Source organism: Lucilia cuprina, chromosome 4 (assembly GCF_022045245.1).
Source record: "Lucilia cuprina isolate Lc7/37 chromosome 4, ASM2204524v1, whole genome shotgun sequence".
In the NCBI taxonomy this organism is placed as follows: Eukaryota; Metazoa; Arthropoda; class Insecta; order Diptera; family Calliphoridae; genus Lucilia; species Lucilia cuprina.
This window is the reverse complement of record NC_060952.1, coordinates 10,606,662-10,608,658: the sequence shown is the minus strand read 5'-3', so window position 1 is coordinate 10,608,658 and position 1,997 is coordinate 10,606,662.

Here is a 1,997-nt window from a genome sequence, read left to right as displayed (position 1 = left end):
TATTAAAAAAATTTTTGCTCCTTCAAAAACATTGTCAGTAAATTAAGTATACAATGAACACTTTCTTTATGCCCGACTTCAGACAGAAGAAAAGAAAAAAATTAAAATGTTGTATAAACACTACTCTGTTTTTGTTAGTGTTTTTCATACAAAATTTTAAATGTTGTCATATATTCTCCTTTCTGAATAAGGACCTTAAATTATTTTTTAATACGATTTGTTAAAAATAAATAAAACGGTTTTTGATAAATTATCTATTCACAAAAATTCTTTAGATATTTTAAATAAATACTTGTTCATAGAAAATTTCCCTTGTACTTTTTTGCTTATATAAAACTTTCATAAATTTCTCTATTTAAGGTGAATTACTCTTAAACTTTTTGTTTGTGAATTTTTTTTATTAAAAACTCTTCTGCAATCATAAGCATATATATTTTTTAACCAAAAAAAATCGTTTGCTACACAAGTGTTACAAATAAAAAGTATTTTAAATTCATTAATTAGTAAATTAACCATAAATTATTCATTTATACATGTCCTTGCAAAATATTTAAAACACAACTTTCCTCGAACATACAGTTAACTAATTTCAATCACAATAATTCAAAGCCTATTTTTTTTAATTTTCATAAATTACAAGTACTCACCTCACTGCTAACAAGAAATTAACTTATTTTTGCAACTTTTTATGTTGAAAAATAGAATAATAATTTCTGAACTAATGTCATGGTTAAAATATAAAGTAAAAATTATATGTAATTTTAACTGAAAAAGCAAAGACAAAGTTATACAAATTGTAAAAATAATAAATTATACTCTTTGGCAAGTGAAACAAAACCTATATAATGTTGTGAACGTTTTCCTTTAAAATTGCTAAAAGCATAGAGGAATATATATACATATATATGTATATAATAACATGTGTAAACGTAGTCAAGTCATGGGGTAAGTTAAGGAAATTTTATGACATTTCATTATGTATTAAGAAAAATATCACTCATACCACTCGTAGTCCACATAACGAATTAATTAAAATTTTTTAAAGTTAAGATCTGATTGTTATACAGTATTATGCATTTTATTTTAGAATAAGGCTCTCATTTAGCAGTGAGAATTCTTCCCACTATATAGTATATAGTAGGAAATGGTATAAAGTATAACTACTGCATTTAATGTACCAGAGCAAAATAAAAAAATTAAACTTCCGCAAAAACATACAAAACCGTATAGTATAAAATCAAGAGTTGAAAGAAATTTTAAAACAACTACGCACAGTTGAGCAACATTGTGGCAAATGTAAAATATGTAAAAATTAGACGATGCACACAAACTTTTCTACATACCCTACTAAGGCAACATGCGTATATTTACACACATTCCCTTCTGTGCACAATAATGTAACACATCTGTATATATTATGTACATACAAGCTAAATTCAGGCAATTCAATATTTCATTTTCTTTCACTTACATACTTTGCTTCTCCTTTCCAGTTCCATATAAGAATGTTTGTCTTTTTAGAAACTAGTAACTGGTGAAATGCATGAATGACTTTGAAACCATATTTACCAAAACCCTCCATAACTTTATATACGCCACCAATATTCCCTTTACTCGTTTGCCTTTCCTTGCTTTGGTGTGTTGAGTTATATTTACGACATATTTGCAATAGAATTCCTTACCCTTATGAATTGCACAGTCAGAGTAGTGATTGTGAATTATTGTAAGTTAAAGGAATGAAGTGTACTTGTGTATGTGTGAATATTTTCATTTCCATGAAACGTTTAGTTTAAACGCATAAACGTTGAAAGTTTCCTTTTAATTTTCTATGCAAATGCACACACACGCTTCCTCTCTCTATCTCTCTGGAGTTTTACAAATGTACGAATATTTTCTTTTGTTTTTACAATTCAACTGAATTTTATTACACTTTTGTTGTTTTGTATGTATTTATGTGCAAGTGTTCCTGTTGTTCATGATGACTATCCCAAACTAGC